At 43.6% G+C, this 19,221-nt stretch overlaps 1 protein-coding gene across 5 annotated transcripts in view; it reads right to left on the reverse strand.

The window, feature by feature from the left end:
• TCF7 (transcription factor 7) overlaps nt 1-19,221 on the reverse strand; it is a 1,045,913-nt gene that overhangs the window by 59,696 nt on the left and 966,996 nt on the right. The gene's annotated exons all lie outside the window — the stretch shown is intronic.

Consider the following 19,221-nt stretch of genomic DNA (forward strand, 5'->3'; position numbering starts at 1 on the left):
TGTAGTATTTCCAAAATATTAGTAAAGGTTCTTTTTTATTTTTATTTTTTGCCTTTCCAATTATTGTACTTTGATCTATAATCAAGGCTTTTTAAATGTGAGAAATAAAGACTAATATTTCCTAGACAGTCTTTTATGACTGTTACTGAAAAAAGCCTTTTTGCTGTACTTTGCAATATCTGTATTTGAACACAAAGCACATCACATTTACATTTGAGATTAGGCATGGTAGACTTTTCTGACTATTAATATCAGAAAATTTTCTAAACGATTTGTCAAAAGTGGTAAAATCTCTTATTAAATTAGAACATTTAAGGCATTCTGATAAGTTTGACAGACAAAAGAAGTAAAAAGCCATGCAACAGCAGGCACACAACATAACAGAACATAAGACTGCAAGCACAGACAAAGATCTAGCTAGTTTAATGATGAGTTTGGTATTGCCAAAGCTACCTCATTGTGAGCAAAGACATACGACACAGTGCCAGGAAATGAACTGATGCATTTTACAACACAAGTGCTGCCAAAAATTAGGTGAGTTAGTAACAATATCCACCTTGTGTTCCATCTGGGTAAAAGACTGCATTTTAAAATCCTAAGCAATTATTTTTCTTTCACACATACATACAGTATGCAAATATCAGGGCTACTTATTGTCCATCCACTGCTAAAGACATCCAACATTGCACCCTTTTGTTCTTCCTAGGTTTGCCTGCCACACCAGTATTCATGTTATGTGCTTACATGACAACCTAGGTGCCATTACTGTCATTCACTACGCCCACAGGGGTCTGGCAAGATGGTGGGACAGTAGGCACCCTCATTAGTTGTCAAAATGCATGGGAAATTACTCTTTTGCATAACATTCGACATAGGCTGGAAAATACGCAAGGATTCATGACCAGTGAATATTGAAACTTCCATATGTGTCCCTCTGAAGATATGTGCCCCTGAACACTAAGCATAAACCACAACTTGTGGATGTGCCCCTTTGCTTCTCTTAGGAGTTAGTGTCTGCCTTCATCCACACTGTCCAGATCTAGCATGATTTAATCTCTCCAACTCCAAGATAAGTTATAGATCATGCATACAGTTTGGAACAAATCTCCCTGCATAAGTGATAAAGGCATGTTTGTATTCTTTATTCACCCATTGTGTTATCTAGATTTTACCACTATGTCTAAATAATCACATATCCTCAAGTATGCTGCTCCAGATTTTACTAAATAAACACTGAATCACTTGTTTGCAAATGAAGATGAATGCCTCATCTATTTAACACCAAAACATTATTGGATAGGACTGGTAAAGGTTTTATTTATGTCACAAGTACCTTGTCCCACTCATAACAGTACTCATGGATAGTCCCATCTCAAGATAAACCACTGCTTAGGCCTCTGCAGATCATTAGTATACTAATGGTTTGCAATGTACCCTTAACCATATGCAGCTCTGACAGCCTGTAACTTCAAAATAGCACTGTTGTCAGTGGAATGTCTCAGTTGTCACTGCTATGTATGCCAAAAAAGTATAGTTGTGTACACTTAACATAAATGTAGATGTTCGAGTGTATTCACTGTTGCAGTCATCATATTTGGGTTATCTGCCTGCAGGTAGCCCTCAGCCGGCCTGAATACCAGAGTTTTCCGATTTCTGCGTCGGATGCTGTTGCTTCTTCCCTGATGTCAGGTAGTCAGGGGTATAAAACATGCAGCCGATTAAATCAGTTTTTATTGCCCCAGATGTCAGGTGCCCCCAGAACAGGAAGCAATTATATGGTATTGTACACCCCTACCTATCAAAAAGCAAATCCACATAAAAAAAAAAAAAAAAAAAAATATATATATATATATATATATGTGTGTGTGTGTGTGTGTGTATATATATATGGTTCTATATATATATATATATATATATATATATATATATATATAAGTGTGTGTGTGTGTGTGTGTGGTTTGTGTTTATGGACTATCGAATATGTGGTGTCGGTGATGTGGTTATATATATGTGTATATATATGTCAGGTATATATATATATATATATATATATATATATATATATATATATACCAAACAAGAAGGAAAGGTAGAGCCAAGAGAAGTCAGGGGGTTGGAGGGAGGGTAACCAGGACTGCAACAGTGAATACACTCGAACATCTACATTTATGGTAATTGTACACAACTGTACTATGTTCTTCGTGTTTCACTGTTGCTGTCATCACATTTGGGTTGATTCCCAAAGCTAAGGAAGGGAGGAGGTAGTTAAATAGCATTACGGCCAGCTATTAAGCCCTGCAAGACTGCTGTGGCAAATCCAGCTCTGGATTTAGAAAAGATAGGCAGGTAGTAATGCTTGGTGAAGGTATGTACAGAGCTCCAGGTAGCAGCTTCCAGGATGTCCTGGTAGGGACTCCTCTGAGAAATGCCATAGAGGTAGATGCAACCCTGGTGGAATGTGATCTTATCCCCTGTGGGGTAGGTTTTCCATGGTGCTTGTAGCAGAAATGTATGCAATAGGCTATCCATCTGGAAATGGTTTGCTTTGAAATTGCCTTCCCCTCTGCCCCTGCAGAAAAGCTAACTAGTAGCTGGTCAGATTTTCTGAGAGGCTTAGTCCTGTCCAAACAGAATCTAAGTTGTCTGTGCACGTCCAGAAAGTGCAGTATCTGTTCCCTTTTGTTTTGTGGATTAGGGAAAAAGGTAGACAAATGAATGGACTGGTTTAGGGCCACACTAGACACCACCTTGGGCATAAAGGAAGGATTAGTCCTGAGGGAAACCCTGTCCATATGGAAGATAATGAAGGGTTCCACTGCCATGAGGGCCTGTAATTCCAACACTCTTCTTGCTGAAGTGATGGCTAGAAGTAAGGCTGTTTTCCAGGAAAGGAATTTCAACCCTGCTGTTGCAGCTGGCTCAAAGGGGGGGGGGGTGAGCTTTTCCAATTCAAAGTTAAGGTCCCAGGCTGCAGTGGGAGCTCTCCTGGGGGGGGGGGGTCTTAAATTTTTGGCCCCTCTAAGGAATTGTTTTAGCAAGGGGTGAGAGAAGAGGGGTGGCTCAGTATTATAATGTGCTGAAATGGTAGAGGCATTAATCTTAATTGACGAGAAGGATAGGCCCTTGTGGAGCACTTCTGTTAAGTACTCTAGAATATGAGATAAGCTAGGTACCGTTGTGGACATCCCCTGAGCCTGACTCCAGGAGCAGTATCTTTTCCACTTTTCAGCATAGAATTTTCTGGTACTAGGCCTCCTTGCCTCCAGAATGACATCCCGCACCTGCTTACTGAGGGATGCTAGAGGAGAGCTCATGTAATTAGCCAGGCTGTAAGGTTCAGGGTATGAAGCTGAGGGTGCAGGATCTGGCCCGTCTGCTGGGACAGCAGGGAAGGGGTCTGAGGCAGGTGCCATGGTTGTAGCAGTGTAAGACTGCACAATAGGGGGTACCAGTGCTGGCGTGGCCAGTCTGGTGCAATCAGTATTGTTCCTGGCTTGCCCTGTTTGATCTTTAGTAGAACCTTCGAGAGGAGAGGGAGAGGGGAAAGGCATAAACAGAGAGGCTTTCCCAGGTAAAGGACAGGGTGTCCACTTTCCGAGCTTGACTGTGGGGAGTTCTGGTGCAGAATTTGTTCAACTGGTAGTTCTGAGGGGAGGCAAACAGGTCTACCTCTGGGGTCCCCCATTTGTTCCTCAAGAGGTTGAATATTTTGGGTTCTAGTTTCCATTCTTGTGGGTCCATAAGATTTCTGCTTAAGTCGTCTGTCAATGAATTTAGTTTGCCTGGCAGGAACTGAGCTTGTAGGTGAACTTGGTAGCTTAAGGCTGTGCTCCACAGAGCCATGGCTAGTCTGCAGAGAGGGAATCAGTGGGTTCTCCCCTGCTTGTTTATGTACCACATAACTGTGGTGTTGTCTGTCTTTACCAATAGTTGTCCTGGGAGAATAAGGTCTTTGAAAGCTGTCAGAGCATTCTGCACAGCTAACATTTCTTTTTGGTTGATATGCTGGTGCATCTGTCTCGGGTTCCATTTGCCCTGAATGCACTGCCCTGCCATGTGAGCCCCCCATGCATAGTCTGATGCGTCTGTTGTTAGGGTTTGGGTGTCAGGGGGTAGAGTGAAAGGGAGTACCTTGTTGTGGTAGCAGGCTTCTGCTCACCAAAGGAACTATGTCCTTAGACAAGGAATGATAGGAATCATTGTTTCCAGGTCCTGAGAATGTTGACACCATAAACGTTTTAGATATCATTGGAGTTTTCTCATATGCAGTCTTGCATATGGAATTAGCAGAATGCAAGAAGCCATGAACCCCAGGGCTTGCAGTATTTTCCTTGCAGATAGCTGGGTTTTTGTGGCCAATAGTTTGAAGTAGGTTGTCAAATAAACTTGTTTCTCTGGAGTGAGGAATGCTATCTGGGAAGTTGTGTTCAAGCTTGCACCCAGGAATACAATCTGTTGGCAGGGTACTAGATGAGATTTCTTTTCATTGATGGTGTACCCCAGGGAGGACAGACGTTTCTTTACAAATGCCAGATGTTGTAACAGCAAGTCCTGGCTTTCTGCCTGAATCAGACAATCGTCCAGGTATGGGTAAATTTGAATATTTTTCTGCCTGTAAAGTGCAATGGCTGGAGCTAGACACTTTGTGAACACCATGGGTGCAGTAGATAAGCCAAAGGGAAGTGCAGAGAACTGAAAATGCATGGAGCCTGCCCTGAAACTTAGGTATTGTCTGCAGGATTCTCTTATTGGGATGTGCAGGTAGGCTTCCTTTAAGTCTAGGGTTCCCAGCCAGGCATCCATGGCTAGCATATGAAGAAGCTGTTGAAGAGTTAGCATTTTGAATTTTGGAACCACCAGAAAGGTGTTGAGAATAGAGAGGTCCAGGATAGGGCGCCAGGAGTTTTCTTTTCTGGGTACCAAAAACAGTCTTGAATAAAATCCTTGTCCCCTTAGTTCTGCTGGGACAGGTTGAATAGCCCTGATACTGAGAAGGGAAAGAACCTGCTCTTGGGCCTCCGCCCATTGATTTGGGGGGAGTTCTGGCCAACCATTTGGGGTTGATAGTGTGTGGAAGTGGAATCTGTATCCTTGGGAAACTATGTTCAAAACCCATTTGTCCTGGGTAATGAGTTCCCATTTTTTTGCATGCAGGGCAAGCGTTCCTCCTAAGTGAGCAAGCAGCTGAGCAGGGCTTGGAAGGGTTAAGGTTAAGTCATTGTGCCATTTTTCCGTAGGGGGTGGCTTACTACTCCCTGCTTTGGAAGAGGGAGCCCCCCACTACTTAGATCTGTGCGTAGCCTGAGACTGAAGTGTTGGAGGTCTGCTGTTTCTGGGTTTGGACTGAGAAGGCCTGGAAGGGACTGGAAAGGACCAGTTCTTTGAAGGCCAATGCCTACTGAATCTGGGTGGCTGTACTTTTAGAAAATCTTTAACAGTTTGCATAGATTTAGCTTTTTCCTCCATCTTTTTAAGGATTTCCTCTGCTTTGTTGCCAAAAAGGTGGTCATGGTTTAAGGGTGCATCCAGTAATTTAGCTTTAACATCATCTGGCAGGTTTTGTTCCTTAAGCCAAGCATGCCTTCTAAGTACAGACCCAGTGACAGCAGCCCTGCAAGATGCTTCTAAAGCATCAAAACCACATTGCAAAGTATGTTTACCAACTTGTTCTGCAGAATGCATTAAATCTTGCAAGTCTTTGTGTTCAGCACAGTCAGGAAACAACATAATTTTCTGTTAAGTAGTCCATAATATGCTGCTGATACTTTAACATATGAAAGTGGCAATTTAGAGCCCTAATGGCCAAAGTAGCAGAAGTTTAAATCTTCTTACCCCATCTGTCTAAGGCTCTAGAATCTCTATCAGAAGGGGTAGGGTTTTTGGCAGCAGTAGCCTTAATGCCTTTTGGTCCTTGGGAAACAGTCTCTGGATCTGCAGTAGAATTCTTAAAGAGGAACTTGTGAGAGTCAGTTACTCTGTAGTACCAGTCAGGTTTTCTGGGAGCTGGAGGTAAAGTGTCTGGGGTAAGGCTAGAGTCCAAGAAAACATCATCTACAACAGTCAGAACAGGAGGGATAGCTAAAGGCCTGTGTTGAGGCAGGAGTAAGAATTCCCTAAGTCTCTTTCTGGACTCAGAATAGTCCTGGCTTTCCAAGCAGAAATGCTCCCTAAGGGCAGTCCTGGCTTTCCAAGCAGAAATGCTCCCTAAGGGTATGCAAAGTTTCATCAAAAGAAAAATATTCTGGAGGAGAAGCAGAGGGAATGGAATCCTCTGCATCCGAATCCTCATAAGTAGATAAGGGCAAATCCTCGTAATCAGAAGGAGCAGAAATATCAGATTCCTGGTCAGAAGAAACAGAAAGAAAATCGGTTCTAGGTCTCTTAGAATGGGAAGGCTGGCTTCCCCTAATTAAGGTAATAAGGTCTTCAGCTATTCTAAGCATTTCTTTTTGAGACATATGGGCCTGAGTCATCGGTTTGGTTATCGGTTTTCTAGACGTAGTCTGAGTTTTAGGCCTGAGGAATTTGGTACTTCTAGTTGGAAATAATGCTGTCGGGTTAGTATGAAAGTCTGTAGGCCTGAATACACCCTCAGAAGCCGGTGCCTGCACAGCGGCTCTGGACCCATCCAAGGCAGAGACATCCGCAGGTTCCATAGTCGAAGAAGCATCTCGCGGCATACTCCGAATGGGTCTCAGTAGAGGCCTGCGAATCTGTAGTAGTGGGTATCAGGGGCTGCGAAAGCACCTCACTGAGCACCGGCAGACTGGCAACTAGCGTAATGGAAGCATTGTCGGCAGTTATGGACCTATGCGGTCCGTCTCTGTCTTTATCCTTATGTTTTTTCACAAGATCGATAGTCGGATTGCTTAACAAAGCCATTTCGGAGTACGGAGATTGAGAATGAAAGTATTTAGCTACAAAAATAGCCCAACAACGAATAGTTCGGGCGTTGAAAAATGCACAAAACCGACAGAGAGGGATGCCGTGGTCTGGGACTAAACAGGTGATGCAGTAAGAATGAAAATCTCTATGAGGTATTTGCTTTCCATAGCCAAGACAATTGTTAATTTCTTCTGACATCGGTTAGAGCAAGAAAAAAGGATTCTCAATGGGGTACTAATCTTTTTTGAAGACTTCGGGTCTGAAACTCGAAAATGAAAATTTCAGGAGTCGGCCGACCGGCACTTGCGAACTGCTTCTGCTTCGGGCACCGGACGGCAAGAAAGACTGATGTAATTGCATCGGCTGCATGTTTTATACCCCTGACGACCTGACATCATGGAAAAAGTGACAGTATCTGATGCAGAAATCCGAAGACTCTGGTATTCGGGCTGGCTGAGGGCTACCTGCAGGCAGATAACCCAAATGTGATGACTGCAACAGTGAAACATGAAGAACATCTGCGTTAAGTAGACTGCAATGAGCTCAAACGTCAATCAAGGTGAGATCGGAGTCCTCCTCACCTGGGAAATGATCAGAATTCTTCTGCCCTGTCCACCCCTTAGGAGCAGGATGAATCCCTCTGACACTTCTCCACATGGAAAGTAATGAGAGTCTCTCCAGCCTCTTACATTTTGGTAATAATTGCAGCCCCCTCAAAGTCCTTTCCAGCTGGGTGTGACTGAAGCCCCTGCCTGGCTTCTTACCATTACAGTGGTAATTAGAGCTCTCTGCCTGTCAAACCTGTTAGTAATCAGTACCCTTACTTACCCCCTTTTAACACTGTTGAAATTGGAGTACTGAGCCTACTTTGCAATTCCTGGTGAGGTTAGAACACTTGCAAGCCCACTTTCCATGCTACAACTTGCTCTGTCGCCTAGTTGTATACACAGTGACAGTATTTAGAGAATCTTCCTGTTTCACCCACCCAACTTAGAAAATATAAGTGTCTCCTTCAGTACTATCCTATCTACAGTAGAAGTGGTTAGGGTCTCCCACATAGGCTGTCCATGCTCAGTCCTACCACTAAAGCATTACTGACTGGACTGCATTAACACTGGGATTAACCTCCAACCTTCAGTAAGCAGGACAGTAAAGAGTAACCCCTTTAAGCAGCCTACTTTGTACATCAAAAGATGCAGTGCCATGCCTCTGCAGAACCTATATGTTAGGTGATATTGCTAGTCCTGGGAAGCTTAATTGAACATCATAATTCTCAAACTCTTCGCACATGAAATCTGGACAAAGTCTAAAATAATGGGGGGACAAAGGCCCAAAAGTACGGATAGACTTTAAATATTGCTCTTATAAACAGAAAGTCTCTAAAATAACAGGTTTTGTTTTGGCATGCATTTTTCTGAAGGTTATGAAGTCTGAAACTGAAATGTGCACCTTTATTTAGTGACTTCAGTCCTCAGTGATTTGCCAGAAATCCACAAAGTTTAATGAGGAAGAGCTCAAACATATGATGCGAAAATCTGGACAGTCAAGAGGGATGTTGGACATCCAACATACTGCAGTGTCTGTGCCAATGCTTCTGTTAAAAAAAAATCATATCTTAACTGCACAGTGTTAGGTTAGCTGTTTAGCGTACTGCACCTAGCACAAACACACCATAATTTTGCCCCATACTGGATCCTGCTTCCCAACATGTCCACCCAGACATTGCCTGACAGTAACTCACTGCAAAAGGCTTCTGAATTCATGTGTAACCAGTACATACTTGCATCATATCAGATGATCTGTGAGGAGGCCTTCTGCAGTAGGTGCCATCTGGTATGGTGCGAGTATGTACTGGTTACACATGAATTCAGAAGCCACCTTTTGCAGTGAGTTACTGTCAAAAAAGAAATCCAACCAGTGAAAATTAAATCTCCCGGGAGGCCATAGCCACAGGATTGCCTAAGGGACATGGTTGAATCATTTAACATTGATGTGCCAAAGGATGTTTGACTCCTGAAATCATTGTCAAAGCAATAATGTTCAATAAAGGCATGAACGACTTCCTATTAGAAGTGTGAAATTTATAACCGTCAGTCCCACAGCTTCAAAAAATAAAGTGAATTTGCAAAAAAAAAAAAAAAAAAAAAAAAAAGCACGACAAATCTAAATATTGCTGTAATCCCTTTTTTGCAGTGAAGCCTCACCTCTCCATAATATCCCACGCTGCCACTTATATTTTTTTATGCTTTTGTTGACTGGGTTAGTCCTATTATGCCAGTGATTTCTTTTCAGGGGAGACCTGTGGTAGTCTAAATATTGGCTAGGGGAAATTTGGCCAGGCACTGTAGAACCTCCTCTACTCTTTTTTCAATATGCTGTGAGATATTTTGCATCCACCTGAGATACCACTGACTCAGGCAAATGGGGCCACAGTTTAATATCTCATCTGAAGGACAAAACACTCAGGAGTGCAGCACCTCCACTATGCTATACTGCACTGTCAGTATTTGAAATTTACCCAAGCAACTGAGGTGTGAATAGAACCCACAGTCTTGTATCTTCCAAGATCAAAGGTAAGTGTACTACCTCTTGAGCAACTGAGATTTTTATACATACATATATATATATATATATATATATATATATATATATATATATACTTTATTTATTTTTATTTTTATTTTATTTTATTTTTTTTTTTTAACATTTGTTGACCGGGAAAGTCCGACTAGGTTCCACAGATCCTGTTTTCAGCGGAGGCCCGGGGAGAAATGCTCCAGATGCATGTCTTTAGAATGTGGGAGGAAACCGGAGTACCCGGAGGAAACCCACGCGAACGCAGGGAGAACATGCAAACTCCACACAGAAGGCACCCCGGCCGAGAATCGAACCAGAGAACCTCTTGCTGTGAGGCGACAGCATTAACCGCTGCACCACTGCGCCACACACACACACACACACACACACACACACACACACACACACACACACACACACACACACACACACACACACACACACACACACACACACACACACACACACACACACACACACACACACACACACACACACACACACACACTCTGAGGTACCCAGCCTTGAACTAGGTATGTATTGCCCTTATTCTAGCAAGAGCCCAGTGTAAAATGACACTAAAGTGGCTGTAGCACACATGTCCCAATTACAGACATTTTTTTAATCAAGATGTGGAGGTAAAGTACAGTTTTGTACCTACCATAAATGTAGATGTCCGAGAGGAATGCATCTGCAGTCTTTACAAATGGGTTGTCCTGTCGTCAGGCAACCCTTCGGTCGGCCGGATTCCAAAGTCTGGGTCTGGCCTCGGCTGGTGTCGCACTTCACCCGACGTCATTGCGGCAGTTCTTCGGGTATAAAGGCATCAGCCGACACCATTTTCCTCAGTGTTTCTTGCCCCAGATGCCAGGTGCCCTCTTGGATGGCTAAATTTGGATAAATGCCAAAGTTTCCAAATAGTAGAGAGCAAACACATAAAATAAGCATGTATGTACATATATACAAACAAATACACCATAATAGATCCCCCCCAAGCTAGCTGTAGATTGGCAAATACCCTAGGAGTACCTCAGAGGGGAAGGAGGGTGGGTAATCCTGACTGCAGATGCATTCCTCTCGGACATCTACATTTATGGTAGGTACAAAACTGTACTATGTCCTTCAAGGATGCATCTGCAGTCTTTACAAATGGGTAGAATACCATAGCTAAACTAGGGGAGGAGGAAAAGAGAAGAAATTATGGTGTAGTTACGATCCCTTGCAAAACAGCAGTGGCAAAGCCTGCTCGGGATCTAGAGTATAAAGGTAAGTTATAATGCTTGGCAAATGTATGCACGGAGGTCCAAGTAGCAGCCTCTATAATGTCCTTGGTAGCCACTCCTCTTAAGAAAGCTGTGGTAGTGGCTGTAGCCCTTGTAGAATGAGGCCTTATGTTCTGTGGAGTTTGTTTTCATGGTAGGAGTAGCAGAATCTGATGCAATTTCCTATCCACTTGGAGATTGTCTGTTTTGAAATTGCTTTTCCTTCCCTTCCTGTTGCATATGCTACCAAAAGCTGGTCAGTTTTTCTATTGCCCTTGGTTCTGTCCAGGTAGTAGCGTAACTGTCTATGTACATCCAAAGTATGCAGCAGTCTTTCCCCCCTGTTCTGTGGATTGGGGAAGAATGTAGGTAGGTGGATAGCCTGGTTTAAAGATACTCTGGATACCACCTTAGGCATAAATGTAGGATTTGTTCTCATGGACACTCTGTCTTGATGGAAGATTAGGAAAGGTTGTACTGCCATTAAAGCCTGTAGCTCAGAAACCTTTCTTGCTGAGGTAATTGCCAGCAGAAAAGCAGTTTTCCAGGATAGGTGTTGAAGTTCTGCTGTTGCTGCTGGTTCGAAAGGGGGGGGTGTCAATTTTTCTAGCACAAAATTCAAGTCCCATGCTGGCAATGGTGGTTTCCTAGGAGGTTTTACATTTTTAATTCCTCTCAGAAACTGCCTGAGTAGAGGGTGCGAGAAGACAGGGGGATCGAAGCTGTATTCTGCAGAAATAGCTGATGCATGTATCTTGATGGAGGAATAGGACAGGCCTGTATGGAAAAGCTCTGCCAAATACTCCAGGATGTTGGCTATGTCTACCTTTGACACATCTTTTCCCCTTTCAGTACTCCAAATGAGAAATCTTTTCCATTTTCCTGCATAGTTCCTTCTTGTTGAAGGTCTGCGAGCCTCAAGGCTGATGTCTTTAACCCTTTGGGATAAATCTGGGTTAGTTGTTCTTATGTAATGTTCCAGGCAGTCAGCTGCAGAGTTTTCAGGTTTGGATGCAGGATGTTGTAGCCGCTCTGAGTTAACAGCAATGGGATCCGGGGTAGTGTCCACATTTGTCCCCGAGACATGCTCCTCAGTAATGGGTACCAATGTTGTCTTGGCCAGTCTGGAGCTATCAGAATGATCCTTGGACGTTCCTCTTTGATTTTCAATAGCACCTTGTGCATCAAAGGAAGAGGTGGGAATGCATATGCTGTCAGGCTTTTCCAACTGAAGGATAGAGAGTCCACCTTCCAAGCAAGTGGGTGGTACGTTCTTGTGCAGAATTTCTTGAGCTGGTGATTGAGTGGGGATGCAAATAGGTCTATCTGTGGTAGTCCCCATTTCCTTGTGATGGCCTTGAAGATGTCCGGGTGTAGCATCCATTCATGAGCATCCGAGGTAGTTCTGCTTAATATGTCTGCTAGGATGTTTTCTTTTCCCGGTACAAAAATTGCTTGTAACTGAATGTTGTAGCTCAGAGCCATATTCCATAGGTCCAGTGCCATCCGGCATAGAGGGTATGAATGAGTGCCTCCTTGTTTGTTGATGTACCACATGACTGTGGTGTTGTCTGTCCTTATCATCAACTGGCCTTCTTGGAGGAATGGTCTGAAATTCTGGATTGCCAGTTTTACTGCCAGCATTTCCTTTTGATTTATGTGCAGGTGCAGCTGTTCTTGAGTCCATAAGCCTTGTATGCACTTGTCCAGCATGTGGGCCCCCCATCCGAGGTCTGAGGCGTCCGTTGTGATGGTTTGGCTTGGTTGAATGCTGTGGAAGGGCAAACCTGGGTTTGACTGACATGCCTGAGCCCACCATAGGAATTCTTGTTTCAGGCAAGGGATTAGTGGTATTTCGGTTTCCAGGCTGTGCCTGTGTTGAGACCATAAATTCTTCAGGTACCACTGTAGCTTTCCCATATGTAGTCTGGCATGAGGGACCAGGATTATGCAAGATGCCATGAAGCCCAAGGCCTGCAGTACTTTCCTTGCTGTTAGTTGGCTCTGCTTTGTTAATGCCAAGAAGTAGAGAGGAAGTTGTTCTTGTTTTTCTGCAGTAAGGAATGCCATCTGTTTTGTTGTGTCCAATTCTGCACCTAAGAAGGTTATTCTTTGGGATGGAATCAGTCTTGACTTTTTTATATTGACTGTATATCCCAGGGCTTGCAGTAAGTAAATGACTCTTTGTAAGTCTTCTGTTAGCTTGTTTCTGTTGTCCGCTTGTATCAGGCAGTCGTCCAGGTATGGATATATTTGGATTCCCTGAAGCCTGCAGTGAGCGATTACTAATGCCAGGCATTTCGTGAACACTCTGGGCACAGTAGATAAGCCAAAGGGCAATGCTGAGAATTGATAATGCTCTGATCCTGCAAGAAATCTGAGGTATCTTCTGCAATTTGGTCGTATGGGGACGTGCAGGTATGCCTCCTTGAGATCTAGAGTCACCAGCCAAGACTCCTTGCCCAGCATGGGAAGAAGTTGCTGTAGGGTCAGCATTTTGAATTTTGGAACAATGATGAATGTGTTTAAAGCGGACAGGTCGAGAATAGGCCTCCAATTTTTCTCTTTTCTTGGTACCAGGAAGAGTCTGGAGTAAAATCCCTTTCCTTGTTCCATAGATGGTACCCTTTCCACAGCTCTCATTTTTGCTAATTGAGCTATTTGTTTTAGAGCTTCTGTCTTTTGATTTGGTGGCAGGTTTGGCATTCCTCTTTTTGCTGGTAAAGTATGGAAATGAAACCTGTAGCCTTGGTCTATAGTTTGCAAAATCCACTTGTCTCTTGTGATGCAGTGCCAGTTTTTTGAAAATAAGGCTAACTTTCCGCCTAAGGGTGCTGCTATTTGTTCCCTGGTAGGCGGTGCCAGAGCCAAGTCACTGTGATTGTCCTGTTGCAGTGGTAGTAGTTGTGTCTGTGCCTCGTTGGTTGTTACCTTGCCACTGGCGTGCCCTGTAGGCACCTCCTCTGGATTGGTTTCTGCCTCTTGAACGCCTATTCCTGCCTCTCTGTGTTTTAGAGGAGTCTGGAAAGGACCAATTTTTGGAAGGCCAGTTCCTGCTAAACCTTGGAGGCTGAACCTGTAAGAAATCTTTCACTGTTTGTACAGATTTTGCCTTCTCTTCCATTTTCTTCAGTACCTGCTGAGCAGGAGAACCAAATAAATTGACCTTATCCATAGGAGCATCTAATAGTTTTGCTTTAACATGATCTGGCAAAACCTGCTCTTTCAACCATGCATGCCTTCTGATAACTGTGCCAGTCATGGCTGATCTAAAGGAAGCCTCCAGTGCATCATAGCCACATTTTAACGAATGGTTACTAACCTGCTGGATGTTATGTACCATTTCAAGAACATATTTCTTATCGAAAGAATCATCAGAGGACAGTTTCTTAGTTAACTGATCAAGCATAAACTCCTGGTATTGGATCATATGAAACTGACAGTTCAATGCCCTAGCTGAGAGAGTAGCAGAGGTGTATACTTTTTTACCCCATCTCTCTAAGGACCTGGATTCCCTTTCAGAGGGGAGGGGATTTTTAACTGAGGTCGAAGCTACTGCCTTAGGCCCCTGGGAGATAGTCTCGGGATTTGCAAAAGGGGCCTTGTATAAATGGTGATGTGTGTCCGGGACCCTGTAGAACCTATCGGGCTTAGCAGGGGCTGGAGGTAAAGTATCAGGAGCAGTGCAAGCATCATTAAATGCATCATCTACAACATTAAGAACTGGAGGTATAGCTAAAGGCCTATGTTGTGGTAAATGCAAAAAAGTCCTAAGCCTTTTCCTTGAATCTGAGAAATCTTGCCCCTGCCATTGAAATTGTTCCCTCATGGCATGTAAGGTTTCCCCAAAGGAAAATTCCTCTGGTGGAGAGGCAGAAGGAATCGATTCCTCAGCATCGGAGTCTTCATAAGGAGAAAAAGGAGCCTCTGGATGGTCTGTATTGTCTGAATCATCAGAAGAATCATCTGAGGACACTGGCTCAGGGGGCTCTGCTCTAGGTCTCTTTTCTGGAGGAGGTTGAGAGGCCCTGTCTGGATGAGGTTGGGATCCCCTTATTAAAGAGATGAGATCCTCTGCCAGAGTAAGCATTTGGGAACTGGAGCTGGGCCTGTGAGAGGGGGGCTTAACAGGCACAGACTTAGAAGTTTTGGCTGCTTTAGCCCTGGCAAAGGCCTTTATGGACATGGCTGCAGGAGGCCTAGCAGCACCACGTGCAGGGGTTGAAACATCCAAGGGGATGGTGTCCGATAACTCTTGTGAAACCCCCGTAGCAGGTTGGATTTCAGAGGCCGATTCAACCAGGTTAGAAGGGCCTCGGTAGTAGTCATGGATTCGGCTGAAGTTAGAACTGCTTGCTCGGTTTCGGCCGAAACCGAGACACTCGCGGTTTGCTTAACCGCGGTTTCGGCCGAAACCGCGGACCGAGAGTGTCGGTCCTTTTCTTTGCGTTTCTTAGCAATTTGTGAAGTCGGAGGATCCGACGGCATAATGTACGCGAAATCTGAGCCGAAAAACTGTTCAGCAAACTCCGACCGATGTCTAAGCGTCCGTCGGTTGAAAGAAGCACAGGCTAAACAAGCTGCTACGTCGTGGTCTGGGCCTAAACAAGGTAAGCAGTAAGAGTGGAAATCTTTATGAGGTATTTGTTTCCCACAAGTTAAACAGTTATTCACTTTTTCTGACATCGGCTGAGGCAAGAAAGAGTCCCCAACGGGGTACTTAGCTTTTTAGAAGTCTTCGAAGTAGTATTCGGTAGTAGTAATCTCTGGATCTGACCGACCGGCACTTGCGAACAGCTTCTGCTTCGGGCGCCACGCGGCAAGAAAGAATGAGGAAAATGACGTCGGCTGATGCCTTTATACCCGAAGACCTGCCGCAATGACGTCGGGTGAAGTGCGACACCAGCCGAGGCCAGACCCAGACTTTGGAATCCGGCCGACCGAAGGGCTGCCTGACGACAGGACAACCCATTTGTAAAGACTGCAGATGCATCCTTGAAGGACATCAGCACTTCTAAAGGAGTAGGCTTTGACAGAAGGATTTTTTGATGGCTGATTGACCTCCTAAGGGCATGACATCATGCAGTCAGCAGTTCCTTACTAAAATTTGCTTTGCTTTGCCATTGCAACCCCCTCCCTAGAAGAAACAGGATGAATAACTAACTGCCCATTCTTCCTCAAATCATATATCCATTTCCGATAGAAATAGTAGCCAATGGTGCATATCAGTAGTGTAAATATCTATTTCTCCTCTGGTTTCTTAGCCTAGAAAGAAAACAGGAAATTAATGGACTGGTTTAAGGACAATTCTTACACCACTTTCAGTATGTAATGTAGACTAGTGTGTGTGTGTGTGTGTATACACGTGGGGGGTACATTTGCTAACCCAATGAATGAACTGCTAGGGAGAACACTAGGACTGACAGGTCTAATATTGCTAGTGCTTGATTCAGAAACATTGTAACAAAATAATAATGAAATCTTTCTTGTTTAGGCCATAACTGTCTCTGGATTACATTTTCTGCTTGCTATATTAATTGACCAAATAATGTTGGGCAGTTAGCATGACTGATGAGCATTTTACTGATTCAGAGGGTAAATGTTTCTCTACAAGTAAAAGCCTGAAGCACTGAGAATCTTTCAGTAGAAGAGAAGGCCACAAAAATATTATCTTTGAAAAGGCAAGCATTAGGGCCACCAAACCAGACAGATCAAACTCTTTTTGAGGCTCCTTACCACCAGTTTTTCCCAGGGACCTCTCCTTGTTTACTGTATTTACCAAACCTGACCAACTTTCTCAGACTATGTACAAGCCATGTTTGGGACTGGTAAAGAGACTGAAACTAAGGGCAGTGTCACACTGCTGCTGAGAAGTGTTTTTGCTCCTGTGGTCTCACCCCTTAAGTGTACCCCAGCCATGGCATGCAAAGGTGTGCAGAGGTCTAGCTGGTCTATCCTGCCTTTGCAGCAAGTCAACCATTGCCCTGTCCCCTCCGAGTACAATGTCTTTATGTATTCTCAGCCTTCACCAAGGATCAACCATGACAGTGTGTTACAAGCATATGCATCAATCTTCTTTGCCTACTCCATTAAGGATGTGAGCCTCCATCTTAGGACACCTGGGACATAGTCATAGCTTTATCCCTCCATGCCACCTGTGCAGGCAAAAAGACAGATTGAATGGGCATAGCTGAGCTTGTTACTCATGAAATCTGGTCACAAAGAATAGCAATGTTTTACAAAACTGAGCTAAGAAGCAGAACCCTTTTGAGGAACTGATTAGTCAGCCAATCTTGGGCATCAATTCTGCACTGCACTCTGTCAGGACAGAAAGTGGTGCCACAGATATGGAACCTTGACTGCAGAATAACTGAGACCCAAGTCACACAGGGGTTTGGGATGGCTCTTGAGCATTTAGAGGGACAACGCCTCTGTACCTTACTACTAATTTATCTCATCTTTGATGTTTTTCTCAGGGTCAGCAGAAAATATAATTAAAAGTGGTCAGAGGTGCTTACTAAACTACTGTCCCTTAACTGAATGTCCTACTCCCTTTGTCCCAGGTCAAGCCCACCTACAAAAATGATTGACTAAGCTGGCAGTAGATACATCTCTACACAGTTAAGAGAGCATCTTCCACTTAGTGGACTATGTATGGTGAATGAAAGGCTTCCTCATGGTCTCAGTCACTTCTGCAACTCCTGACAGGAGGTCTAGTGAGGGAGAGGGATGAGAATAAGAAGCCAGACTCTTCAGCGGAGCCAAATGCAACCACACCTGAAAGGGGATGTCCTTAGTTTATACTGGCAGACACTCTTGCACTGCCAATGATATAAAATTTTGACGGCACAACTTTTTCAGCCAACATGGGGCACCAACGATGAACTTAGGTCTTTCTTCTCAGAATTTTGAAATGAGAAACAGAAAGAATGGGTAAAAGCTATGCTGGAATCCTTTCTGTTAAGGGAGAGTGAGAATGCATTTCCATCAATCTTCGCAGGTTGCAGTGAGCAGGTCTATATTATAAAGCAGAAACCTCTAAAGAGTGAATACAAGTACATCGACACATAAAGAGCGATGTACAAAAATAGCGAAACATGTATTGAGGGAAAATCAGAACATCGAACGTATTTCTTTGGCCAGCAGCGCGATCCTGGGGATAAGGAAATATATCCTTTTCCCCACTGTAGTGCGGTCTTGGAGTTGGGGGAAGTATATTATTTTAGTTTTATTTAGCTAATTTATGTACACCTGCATGGCGCTGTTGTTTAAAGAAACATGTTCGGTGTTTTGATTTTCGCTCAATACATGTTTCGCTATTTTTGTACATCGCTCTATGTGTCGATGTACTTGTATTCGCTCTTTAGAGCTTTTGGCTTTATAATATAGACCCATAGTGAGCGTATGGACTACATCCTGCAGGTTGGTGAATAGGTCAGTCTCTGGACTGCCCCACTCCTGAAGACCTTGATCACACAGGAGTCCCAAATCCTGAGTTCCAGGGGATGGGGAGGAGTGTGACTTAGTCAGTCAGCAAAATCACTTCCGAAGGCGTTGGGTCTGCTTTTTGCCATACTACTGCCAGATGCACATCAACACTTTGTGCAGAGTATCAGGGCACACATTCATGCTTGTTCGTGAACCACACTATGGACAAGCTGCTTGCTTGACTAAAAAAGGGAGGAGTTCTAGTCTCAATTTCCCTTTCAGTACCTTCGGGACAGGAATCACTGGATTTTCCTTCAGCCCATTTATGTGGAAACCTTGTCTCTAGAGGAGTACAATTCTGTTTCATTTTACTTTGCATTTTTTTAACTATGTGAACTGGTTTCCAGTCTTATATGTAGTCTAATATCAAACAAAAACATGTACAATAAAGTTATAAAGCAGTTGTTAAACACATAAGCAGTTATTATACAAATAATAAACTTTTAAAAGGATTTTCTACAGATGTTTAGATACCATTAGCTCTTGGTTGACCTGCTTGTTTCCACTTTCTTGAAATGGCAAAGTGCCTAACCTCCCACTACTATGATCATATTAAAAATGGCAAATGGCTGACTTCACACTAACACTATCACATTACACACATGCATGGCTCTTCTAGAACCCTAACTCTAACCATAAAAGTCACATCTGCTCTGTAACCCTAATCCCAAACCTCACTTCCAAATCTAACCATAAAATTCCCAGTCATTCTCTAACCCTTACCATCAGTCCTGCTCTCTAAACCTAAACCTCCCATTCACTCCCCAAACCCAAACCTCTCTGTTGTTCCCTAACCCTATTCCCCAACTCCTTCTCCCTATTTCTAACCCTAAAATGTGTATATCCAGTATTGTTTCTTACTGCCTTTGGTAAACTGCTCCCTCTAGCTGGTAATATTTGGAGCAGAATTTTTTCGGATCATCAGACGGAAGTTGGGCTAAAAATAAGTACTCAGTATGGACTCCTTAGTGAATAAGAATATTTTTTTTCTTTATACCTTATTATTGAG

The sequence above is a fragment of the Protopterus annectens genome, chromosome 4.part0, assembly GCF_019279795.1.
Source record: "Protopterus annectens isolate FY-2018-M chromosome 4.part0, PAN1.0, whole genome shotgun sequence".
NCBI lineage: Eukaryota > Metazoa > Chordata > Ceratodontiformes > Protopteridae > Protopterus > Protopterus annectens.